Genomic DNA, 11,880 nt, shown 5'->3' on the forward strand with positions numbered 1-11,880 from the left:
CCAGCGCTGCCATAATGCTACGAGCCAAGGGTTTCGGAATGGGTAGCGTTTGGGCGACATGCGGTATGCGGGACGCAAGGTATACATTGGCATAATACGCCCGCTGTACGATGTTGAGGGATCGCAAGCGCTGATTTGCAATTCCGGCCCTAATTTGGTTAAGAAGGCGTCGATAATTGAGCGTCGCCACGCGTCGCATGTCGTTCGTGAAATCTAAGCCCAAGCAGCGTACAGTATCACTGAAGCGTAAGGGGGCAATGTGTTCCTGCGGTAGCCCAATCCCGATGCTCAAGGCGACGGGCTTGTCAACGTTGGTTTGGCTACCAGGAGCTGTACCGTAGGTTGCAATCCAGTCCAAAGCCGCGGCCATGTCGTCAGCTCCACGTATGACGATCATCAAATCATCCGCATATGCGGTGCAACTATAGATGGAGCCGCCGAACTGTATCCCAGTGAGCCTGTCTCGGAGACCACACAACAAAGGTTCTAAGGCCAATGCAAATAACAATGTTGATAATGGACATCCCTGTCGTACTGATAGGCGGATCGGCATGGGTGCCGTCAGTCTTCCATTAACAAGAACTCGAGAAGTAGCACCATGTAGAAGGCGTGTCAACACTGTGATAAAGGGGTCGGGGTATTCCATGCGCCGTAGAACGGCCGTGAGGAAAGTGTGGCCCACACGGTCAAAAGCCTGGCTAAAGTCGACAGACGCCAGGGCTGCCGGCAAACGTCTCACCCGTGCAAGGGAGATGAGATCTCTGTAACGACATAACGCAGTTCTGATGTTGTTGGGTCCCTTCGAGGACGTCTGATCGCCGGACAGGACGTGCAGTAGTGTGCCGCGAATACGTTCTAATAGCAGCCTCGAAAGATCTTGAAGTCGCTGTTCAATAACGTTAAGGGGCGATAATCGCGGACATGATTCCGTCCCTTCGACTTATGGATGGGGACAATCAGACCTTCCAAGAACGGTGCAGGCAATGTTATACCCGAGGACATCAATTCCTGACAAATTTCAATCAAACACGGTACCAACAGTTGTTTAAAGGCTCGATAGAACTCTAATGGTAATCCATCGATTCCTGGTGATTTATGGGGAGCACCTTTACCAATGCGTCGAGCACTTCCTCTTCTGTCACTTCTCCCAGTAAAGTCGGTACCATGTCTGGTGGAACTGTACCGTGGACATGTGCTGAAACGGTGTCTACCGTCGCCGTATCAGGGAGCACTGCTGAATAAAGTTGAGTGTAATGCCCATAGAAGGCTTCTGCTATATCTGCTTGTTCTACCACGTGTCGACCGTCGTCCGTTATCATGTCGGTTACCAGTGCCCTACGGCACCTCCTACGTTCTAGGAGCACGTGGTGCATAGATGGCCTTTCTGATTGTATCATGTCTGGAGCACGCGACCGTATAACAGCGCCCTGTAAATGACGGCGTGCTAAGGAGACGAGCTGCGCTTTCGCGCGATTGACTATGATCTGCCTGTCTGGTGAGGGCTCCATAGCAAAACATTCCCGTAGGTCGGTGTAATAAAAGTTTTCCGTGCTCCTCCTCCATGCCGCTGCTTCCCGGCCGTAAGCCATGAAGGTGCGCCTAAGAGCAGGCTTCGCACATTCAATCCACCAACTGAGCGTCGATCGGTAACGACCACGACGCTGTAAGGACTCGTTCCACGACTCTTCGATAGCACCTTTACATGCCGGCTCGTCCGGATGGGCGACGTTCAGTTTCCATGGGGGCCTACTGCGCCACACACGTGCAGGTTGGAGGGCAATGGTGCAAATATAGGCTGTGTGGTCGGTGAATGCAGAGGGCCAGAGCTCTGCTCCTCTCGTCGCCGTCGAAAGGGTGCTTGTGACATAAATCCTGTCTATCCGACTTGATGAATGACTTATATAATGGGTGTAACCAGGAGCTGGGCCGTGGATGTGACGCCACGTGTCGATCAGGTGGAGATCACGCACTAGCATGTCCAATTCCGCACACGGGACGTGATGTGGCTGCTGATCAGACGGAGATAATGTACAGTTAAAATCTCCTCCGATCACCATGTCGTCTATGTTGCCCATAAATAGAGGCGTAATATCTTCCGAAAAAAAAGCGGGCCCGATCTCTCCGTCTCCCTGATCCTGAAGGGGCAGATACATTGATGAGTCGTACACCGTTGACAGTTACTGCCATGGCTCTTGCACTTGGTAAGTACATTGCGTCCGTAGCCGCGAAGCCGTCCCGTAGCAGGAGAGCCACACCACAATCGGTAGAAGAGGTGTGGGAGATGTGGGCGGTATATCCGTAGAAGTCAGGGAAACTAGCGACACATACTTCCTGCAAGAGGGCCACGTCGATGTCCGCCGCATCGAGCATGCGTTGTAGCATTGTCGGTTTGTGTGGTGCCCTTATCGCGTTGATATTGATTGTGGCAAGGCGAAAGGTGTGCTGCCTAGCCTCTTCTCCTAGGGTAGACGCCATGGCAATCGAAGATAACCGCAAGAGATGCCGGACCCACCGAACCCGTTACAAATTGTGAGTCTTTCACGCTAGGAGTGGCATCCCCAATGCCACCCCCTCCCCTGTCACCCGTGCCCTCTCCAGGAAGTTCCTCAACATCGTCCGACCACAGTGGGTGCAACACGATGCTGTGTAGCTGTTCGGCACCTAAATCTCTCTCACGCACGTCGTCTTTGCTAGAGGTAGACGGAGCGCCATCCATCGACGCGACCTGCTGCATCTGTGGTGCAAGAAGTAACTGGGCACTCGTAGTATGGGCAAGTGAACCGTCTACACCACTTAGATCCTCAGCAGGCGCAGCATCCATGCCGTCTGACGAGATGTCACCTTCTTGACCGGCCGTGTGTAGGAGGCAATCGTCAGAAGGGGTCCGCCGACGTCGCTTGCGTCGTCGAGGCGAACATTGCTTTCGAACGTGGACATCCGTATCCGAATGTGGGAGGCAATCCAGCGTCGTATCACCTTCCGCTAGGAATGCCGCGGTCGGGACAATGTTCGCGTCCACGTCCATCTCGATTTGATTGTTATGTTGCGTCTGGATTCAGTGGGACTGTTGCTGCTGTTGTTGCTGCGGAGGAGGCGACATATGGGTTGGCATCTGGGGTCCTTCCACTTCCTCCCTTGGTCCTTCTGACGTCGATGGATGTGCCCGATCGCCCGTGTCGTCCTCAACTATGGTGCGCATCGTCGTCTGAGCGTACGTGAGGGGCAGGATTGTCGTCCCCGTCGGGGAAACGGAGTCTCCCACTCGTGTCTGCGTAATTCTACGTTTTAAGCAGCTCGATCGAACATGGCCTTCCTGCCCACATCCGAAACAAGTACGCAGTTGACCGTCGTACATTATGATTGCACGACAGCCACCGATGTTCAAATAGGACGGCACATGTTTCTTGAGCTCAAGTTTAACTTGGCGCACACCATTGTAGAACTTATACGTCGAGAAAGTTTGCCACTTTTCTGCGACGTGACTGATGACATTGATGGTCGGAAGGCGTCCTTGACAACTTCCTTCTGGGATCTCGAAGGGGAGCTCAAAAACCCTTACAGTCCTTAGGCCCATGCCTGCATGATCCACCGTCACTGCACCGATATGCCCGTCAGAATGTCTCAATCTGAGTACGAGTAGTTAGACACCACAGTCGCGCAGACCTCTGCACTGGTCATTTTAACATAAACCACGCTCGTCGTTATAGAAAAATGTATTCCGACGACAGTCGCCGGATCTAAACGTAGATCATCGCGTATGAACTGTTCTATTTCATAGGCTCGAGGACGCGCGTGATCTGGTTGGAAAGTAATTTTGATCGTATCGTGGCGCCATGTGTGTGCCACAGTCGCACTGAACTTGGAACAAATATAACTCGCGCCGCTAGAAGGTAAACACAAGCAAGCGCTCACGGTCGCGCACGGCGGGGCGCAGCGGACCTCCTCGCCCCACCGCAGCCGAAAGCAGACTGGTCGGGGCAAGTGCTCTACCAACTGAGCTACCCAAGCACGACTCACGCCCCGTCCTCACAGCTTCACTTCTGCCAGTACCTCGTCTCCTACCTTCCAAACTTTACAAAAGCTCTCCTGCGAACCTTGCAGAACTAGCACTCCTAAAAGAAAGGATATTGCGGAGACATGGCTTAGCCACAGCCTGGGGGATGTTTCCAGAATGAGATTTTCACTCTGTAGTGGAGTGTACGCTGATATGAAACTTCCTGGCAGATTAAAACTGTGTGCCGGACCGAGACTCGAACTCGGGACCTTTGCCTTTCGCGGGCAAGTGCTCTACCAGCTGAGCCACCCAAGCAATCTGTGGTGAACTGTGAGCACAAAGGCAAAATATTTACAACAGTGTGTTGTAGCTTCTTACACCTGCAGAAAAACTGAGTATCGCTGCGTTGTTCTGTATGATTACTATTGTGCTGCAGCACATTGCTTCTCCCGTAGAAAGAAGAAACTAATATTGTGTCATTTTAACAACGAACAGAATTTTTTCCACCTTCAAATATTTTGCTCTAACCATCTTTACATTAGACAACTGATCCTTTTTCTTCGTGGTTTTTGCATTTGGTTCAGCTCTGTATCCGATGTCCCGCTCTCTTGCACTATCGTTAAGAGTTCTTTCAACAGTACTAGCAGACATGACTCTGTCAGCCGCATGGGTTCACCCCTTTCGGCTTTTAGAAATCGTGGTTTAGAAAGGATTCTGGAAGTCAAATGAAACCAAACTCTGTCAAGAGGTGCTATGTTGCAATGAGACATAATTCTGATACGAAAGGTAGGGTACTTTGAGTTAAACTTGTCAACTCGATGCCGTTCAGGAAAGAGCAAGAAAGCAGAAGAAAATGTCAAATAAAATCGCCTGTAGCCCTTGCGAGCGAATCACACGGGTATTTACGTGAAGTGCTTCAGGGAAACCGTGGAAAACCTAATACAATACAGCCATAGGAGATCTTCAATGCAGTCCCTTTCGAATTAAAGACTTGTGTACGTTTCCATCTGTTACTGAAACTCTTTTGAGATTCAATGTAAAGATGAAAAGTTACAAGTCTGTAGTTTACTTTCCCATTGCGTAGCAGCAAATGTGAAACCTATCTCATCCACCTTAATTGTGGTACAACGGTATGCCCCAAGGTAAACAATTCTTAAGCGATAACATACTCCGTTCTGTTTGATTTATATTTCCCATTGTTTTTGCTTATCCTCATTCTGCAAACATAAGATAGGTAGTAATCACGTCCCGTCTTGTAGTATCTATTTTGGCTTCCCTTAAGTACTTCCGAAGACTATGTGCCCTACATAAATGAATATAGACACTAGGGGTGAATTTTAACTTCGGTATTACAAAGTTCTTATTTTCAAAAGTGTTATTCGATTTTACAAAGGTATACCTTTTACATACATGCACGTACAACTTTGAAGTACTTTTAACATTTACGTTTAAGATCAAACTTTTCATTTACTTTTCACAAACGTCCGACACGCCATCCACCGAACACACTACAAACAGACAACGATTGTTGAACCAGTCCCATAGTTTTGCAATCGTGTCTGGTGTTACTGCTTTCGCTGCTGGTATTATGTGGTGCGGCATCTCACCCAAAGTCACACAAAGCGAAATCAGGCGACCTCGGAGCACACTGCTCCCCACTTTCCGGCCAATCCACCGTTGAGGCCGCTCACTGTTACGAATTGTCTTTAAATGAAGCTGACAGTGCAGTAGTGTTCCGTCGTTGTAAAAATGAAGTGCTCGGCAAGTCGCCGTTATTGTGGAAGCATCCATGTTCGAGGTAGCCAGTAATGATAATGCAAAAAAAGAATGGCCAATGAATCTTTTGTAGGGAACAGGCGCAAAACAATCAGAGTTATTGGAGATATTTCCAGAATGAGATTTTCACTCTGCAGCGGAGTGTGCGCTGATATGAAACTTCCTGGCAGATTAAAACTGTGTGCCCGACCGAGACTCGAACTCGGGACCTTTGCCTTTCGCGGGCAAGTGCTCTACCAACTGAGCTACCGAAGCACGACTCAGGCCCGGTACTCACAGCTTTTCTTCCGCCAGTACCTCGTCTCCTACCTTCCAAACTTTACAGAAGCTCTCCTGCGAGTTCTGCAAGGTTTCGCAGGAGAGCTTCTGTAAAGTTTGGAAGGTAGGAGACGAGGTACTGGCAGAAGTAAAGCTGTGAGCACCGAGCGTGTGAGTCGTGCTTCGGTAGCTCAGTTGGTAGAGCACTTGCCCGCGAAAGGCAAAGGTCCCGAGTTCGAGTCTCGGTCGGGCGCACAGTTTTAATCTGCCAGGAAGTTTCTTATTGGAGATACTCTCTCGTGCTCGTCTATTATGTGTGGCTTACGTTCTTCGTGTTCTTACTCTTTTCCACTTAAATCTAACATAGACTTGTCACTGATCATCAAACGTGAAGCTAAATTGCTATTACCTCTCCACGTCTAGAAGAAATACACAAAAATTCATACAATACGTTGTTTTTTACTTTTATATAGTTCTGAAGGGCTTGTATCCTGTATAGTTTGAAACAGAAACATCACCGTAAAATACACTATATAGACACACGACGAATGGCTAGCCCCCAGGTGGTGTGACGAGTAGACTTCTGCGAATTAGGAGCAAAACTCTACATCTCGAACGCGCACAACGCGGCGACATGTGATTTGACTGTAAGGGGTAGAACTTTAAAAAAATCAATTTTCTTTTTATTGGCTTAAAAGACGCTTTAAAATACGAGGCAAAAACTCTAATCCCTGGAAAAAAAATTGTTCTATGGATTTCCAATCTCCCACTCTAGCGCCTTGGATGACCCGAAACGGCCTACCTGCATCATCTCGATACCCCCTGTACCGTCTGGGTATAGTTACAAGCATTTTAAAACAATACGACGTTAGCCTTGCGCCAACAAGCATCAGTCCGTACGAAAAAGACAGCTCATTGGCTTCGAATCTTGATTTTTGTTTACTGTATTGACATTTGGTAATTTATTTGTGATCTTATAAAATGGCTCTGAGCACTATGGGACTTAACGTCTGAGGTCATCAGTCCCCTAGAACTCAGAACTACTTAAACCTAACTAACCTAAAGACATCACACACATCCATGTACGAGGAAGGATTCGAACCTGCGACCGTAGCGTTCGCGCGGTTCCAGACTGAAGCGCCTAGAACCGCTCGGCTACAACAGTCGGCTGTGATCTTGTAGCATACAGTTTTGTATGAAGTGGTAAGAATGCGTTCTCAGGTAGAAAAGGTACGAAAACATCGTATCCAACTCTGCGTCGAAGAAGCAAGTCATCAAGGCGTCCAAAGAATAGATATGAGGCTCTCAGCTTGAGTTCGGAAGGAATTAGTGAATCTACCTAAGAAACTGCAAGACAATGACAAGGATTTTGATGTCAATTAGAGATTGAGCTATATGATTATAAATTTTCTTGGCGTTGCTGTGTTATTTCTCAACACGTGAAATTCAAACGTGCAATGCAGACATCACGTTGCAAGACCGAAGTCCTCGAGCCTTAGGTTTCACGATATTATTCCTTGCCCAAACCGCCCAAAAATTGTTGTACGGAGCAGTAAGTGTATATGGAACGCATATGAAATCAACTGTGTAATAGTCCTAGCAATGTGTCTGCTTGGAATAGAGCTAAACGGAATTATAAAGTTTTGTGTATTCGTGGAATTACAACGGCCGATATTTTACTCGTTGTATGATAAACTAGTGGATGTGATTTCGCCCACAACGGCAACAGTACGACAGGCCGGTCCTGGGATAGCAGTTAATGGTAAGCGTTTTTTAAAAGTAGAATTTTTTCATTTTTTTCATGTCTATAACACATTTGGAAACTTTGAAAACGTTTTTCTCGGAATAAGATTTTTCAAAACGGCGCATAGCGTAACTCCAACAATATTCAATCTTTTTATTTGAAAATTTAACCAGAAATTTAAAATAACGTTTCAAAGTGAACCATTTAGAGGATTTTCGAATAGTTAACTTAAAAAATATTTATTAACAAATGACTATCGTTATATGTTGAAAACTAAACGACTCTATTCAAACACTCGCCAACTACACGTAAATAAATATTTCCAAAATCCCCTAAGTGTTTCACTAGCTGCACTCATGTATATTACATAGATTTTTTTTTCTTTCTTCCAGATTGAAATTGGCACTAATTATAGTGCGTGCCGCAACCCGCCTCAAATTCAGTATGCCCCGGAAGAATTGCTGCAGTGTCGTCATTGTGTAATATTTTCCGCCCAAAATTTTTTTTAAATATATTTAAATATATGTGCAATAACTACCCCAAATATTATTCCTTTATCACCTTTCCTTCCACCCAAAAAAACATTGTCACTGGTGTTACACTTAAATAAACAACCATTGTCTAGAAACCTGGTGCAACCGGCGAAGCTGGAGGAGGTGCAGTGCCGTACTCCTCACGGTTGCAACGCATTTGCACCTGTTGTAACAAAGAACGCAAAACGCAGTTTGTAGCTGCATTGTCGGCACCTCTACACAACGCACATAGGGTAATGAGCGATCGATCGCCAGGCTGACCTCTAGCCTTAGAAGATATAATCATGTGAAATCGAATGAGTCTTTGTGAAAGATCCACTACTTTTCAGCAGAAAATACATTTTCTGACTTGGCTAGTGCTATCTGGCTGTCATTGCAGGCAATTAGACATTTTCCTCCATGGAAAGAACCGTGGTGATGACTTGGCCTGGACGAGTCAGTGATGAGGACACTGTTTTTGTCACACGGAGAGGGATGGTGCTCTGGTAGGACGCGGTATTGTTGACGAATATTGTACCATATTTGACGACGAAGTTAGTTCAAGTCTGTTCGTGGTCTTATAACCCGAAAGGCGCTTAACAAAATAAATTAACTCTGTAGGACATACAAAATAGAGTGCTTTGCATTTATAATTATAACTTTGTTTCTCCAAGTAGCGAAGCAAGAATCAATTATTAATTTTTATTCTACAAGAAGTTAGTCCTCTAGAAGTTAACATTTCCTTACTAAACATTAGGTAACCACGTGTATGAAAATCGTATTCCCTTCAAATTAATACCAATGATGAAGCTTATTAAGACAAAGCAGTTACTGCAAATCTCGCTGAACGCTGATTAAAGGCGCAAAAACAAGGAAGAAAGATTAGAATTTAATAACCTGTTGATGGTGAGATCATTACAGATGAAAAGAAGCTGCCGGCCGAAGTGGCCGAGCGGTTCTAGGCGCTAGAGTCTGGAACCGCGCGACCGCTACGGTCGCAGGTTCGAATCCTGCCTCGGGCATGGATGTGTGTGATGTCCTTAGGTTAGTTAGGTTTAAGTAGTTCCAAGTTCTAGGGGACTGATGACCTCAGAAGTTAAGTCCCATAGTGCTCAGAGCCATTTGAACCATTTGAAGAGGAGCTGGTATTTGGGAAGGGTGAGGAATGAAGGCGGTGTGCCCGATCTATGGAATCGTCCCGACATTTGCCTTAAATGCTTTAGAGCAATCACAGAAAACCTGAGTATCGTTAGCTGGATGTAGATTTCAACCCCTGTCCTCCCAAATACACTCCTGGAAATTGAAATAAGAACACCGTGAATTCATTGTCCCAGGAAGGGGAAACTTTATTGACATATTCCTGGGGTCAGATACATCACATGATCACACTGACAGAACCAAAGGCACATAGACACAGGCAACAGAGCATGCACATTGTCGGCACTAGTACAGTGTATATCCACCTTTCGCAGCAATGCAGGCTGCTATTCTCCCATGGAGACGATCGTAGAGATGCTGGATGTAGTCCTGTGGAACGGCTTGCCATGCCATTTCCACCTGGCGCCTCAGTTGGACCAGCGTTCGTGCTGGACGTGCAGACCGCGTGAGACGACGCTTCATCCAGTCCCAAACATGCTCAATGGGGGACAGATCCGGAGATCTTGCTGGCCAGGGTAGTTGACTTACACCTTCTAGAGCACGTTGGGTGGCACGGGATACATGCGGACGTGCATTGTCCTGTTGGAACAGCAAGTTCCCTTGCCGGTCTAGGAATGGTAGAACGATGGGTTCGATGACGGTTTGGATGTACCGTGCACTATTCAGTGCCCCTCGACGATCACCAGTGGTGTACGGCCAGTGTAGGAGATCGCTCCCCACACCATGATGCCGGGTGTTGGCCCTGTGTGCCTCGGTCGTATGCAGTCCTGATTGTGGCGCTCACCTGCACGGCGCCAAACACGCATACGACCATCATTGGCACCAAGGCAGAAGCGACTCTCATCGCTGAAGACGACACGTCTCCATTCGTCCCTCCATTCACGCCTGTCGCGACACCACTGGAGGCGGGCTGCACGATGTTGGGGCGTGAGCGGAAGACGGCCTAACGGTGTGCGGGACCGTAGCCCAGCTTCATGGAGACGGTTGCGAATGGTCCTCGCCGATACCCCAGGAGCAACAGTGTCCCTAATTTGCTGGGAAGTGGCGGTGCGGTCCCCTACGGCACTGCGTAGGATCCTACGGTCTTGGCGTGCATCCGTGCGTCGCTGCGGTCCGGTCCCAGGTCGACGGGCACGTACACCTTCCGCCGACCACTGGCGACAACATCGATGTACTGTGGAGACCTCACGCCCCACGTGTTGAGCAATTCGGCGGTACGTCCACCCGGCCTCCCGCATGCCCACTATACGCCCTCGCTCAAAGTCCGTCAACTGCACATACGGTTCACGTCCACGCTGTCGCGGCATGCTACTAGTGTTAAAGACTGCGATGGAGCTCCGTATGCCACGGCAAACTGGCTGACACTGACGGCGGCGGTGCACAAATGCTGCGCAGCTAGCGCCATTCGACGGCCAACACCGCGGTTCCTGGTGTGTCCGCTGTGCCGTGCGCGTGATCATTGCTTGTACAGCCCTCTCGCAGTGTCCGGAGCAAGTATGGTGGGTCTGACACACCGGTGTCAATGTGTTCTTTTTTCCATTTCCAGGAGTGTATAAAAAACACTGCGCGAGAGAGTAAGGCCCCAGTTCCCTCCAGACGCTGAATAGCACGCCACCTGTGCCGGGAGTCGCGTCGCGTCGGTATCATTGCTATAAACAGCCTCGGATGCCGTATTAAGTTACTCGGGATACGCGTAACCATGAAATCATTTTCGAGTGAAGTGTTAATTCTGGGATGAGTTTAATGATCTATCTTCAGTTTGCGTATGTCGTATTTTCACGTGCCGTCGCGGGACAGACATTCTACCATTATTTAGCGTGGCGTTTGATGAACATTATCATCAAATTATGGCGAGCATTCACTTAAACATTTAATTTGGACAGTTATAGTTGCATCATCGCATTAGACTCTGAACTGCTCTGGTAGTTGGATTGTGTGGATTCCTTTTTTTTTTTTTTTTTATCTGTGACTTTCAGAATATAGCGAACGTTTTTACAGGATCGTTTTTGATTATGAATCCCAGACAATCTCCTAATTCCTCAAAGCTATAAGCTGTAGCTATAAGTGTATTTCTCAGATGAAGTGGGCACTAGGAATTCTAATTACAGGCTTCACGTTTTGCTAATCACATTCTGGTTGCCAATATTGTAGTTAGAGAGCCAGTGTTGAGAACGGAAAAAGACAACATAAATAAGAGGAACATTTATATAGCAATTAATTCCACCTGCCGCCCCACATATGGTTAAACGGCAGGGAAATGCATAATTCCTACTACACAAAAAATATTATAAACAAGTATAAATTCCACCCGCCGCCCCACAACTGCCTACGTCATTCTAGGGCCGATCCCCTCTTTACAGCGTTCCTCAAGTTTCTGGAAGATTACCTCTGACGTACATAGTGAGCCTGTGTGTGAACGTTACCATATTAGGTCAAAT

General features: G+C 47.5%; 1 non-coding gene across 1 annotated transcript; it reads left to right on the top strand.

The window, feature by feature from the left end:
* Positions 1–6,208: 6,208 nt before the first annotated feature.
* On the top strand, positions 6,209–6,283 carry Trnas-cga (transfer RNA serine (anticodon CGA)). The gene has a single exon. It is a non-coding gene; the product is annotated as a tRNA-Ser (tRNA).
* The last annotated feature ends 5,597 nt before the right edge of the window (positions 6,284–11,880 follow it).

Source organism: Schistocerca nitens, chromosome 4, assembly GCF_023898315.1.
Source record: "Schistocerca nitens isolate TAMUIC-IGC-003100 chromosome 4, iqSchNite1.1, whole genome shotgun sequence".
Lineage (NCBI taxonomy): Eukaryota > Metazoa > Arthropoda > Insecta > Orthoptera > Acrididae > Schistocerca > Schistocerca nitens.